Here is a 915-nt window from a genome sequence, read left to right as displayed (position 1 = left end):
GGACACAGATGGACACACGGACACCCAGATGGACACAGGATGGACACACATGGACACACAGCCGGACACATGGATGGACACACGGACACCCAGATGGACACATGGACACACAGGATGGACACCCAGATGGACACAGATGGACACAGATGGACACCCGGACACAGGATGGACACACGGACAGACACAGATGGACACAGGATGGACACACGGACACCCAGACGGACACACGGCCGGACACCTGGACACAGATGGACACCCGGACACCCAGATGGACACCCAGATGGACACACATGGACACAGATGGACACACGGATACACGGGATGGACACACGGACCTACAGGTGGACACACAGACACCCAGATGGACACAAGGACACACACACGGACACCCAGATGGACACAGCCAGACACACAGGACGGACACAGATGGACACCCGGACACAGATGGACACACAGCTGGACACACGGGATGGACACACGGACACACACGGACACAGGATGGACACACAGACACACAGCCGGACACACGGGATGGACACACGGACAGACAGATGGACACCCAGATGGACACACATGGACACAGATGGACACCCGGACACAGGATGGACACACAGCCAGACACCTGGACACACAGGACGGACACACAGGATGGACACACAGACACCCAGATGGACACAGCCGGACACACGGACACACAGGATGGACACACAGATGGACACACGGACACAGGATGGACACACAGACGGACACAAGGACACACAGCCGGACACAGGATGGACACAGATGGACACCCGGACACACGGGATGGACACACGGACACACAGCCGGACACACATGGGATGGACACACAGACACACAGATGGACACCCAGATGGACACAGATGGACACCCAGACACAGGATGGACACACGGACA

Source organism: Parus major, unplaced genomic scaffold (assembly GCF_001522545.3).
Source record: "Parus major isolate Abel unplaced genomic scaffold, Parus_major1.1 Scaffold970, whole genome shotgun sequence".
Lineage (NCBI taxonomy): Eukaryota > Metazoa > Chordata > Aves > Passeriformes > Paridae > Parus > Parus major.
Note: the sequence above shows the minus strand (reverse complement) of the source record.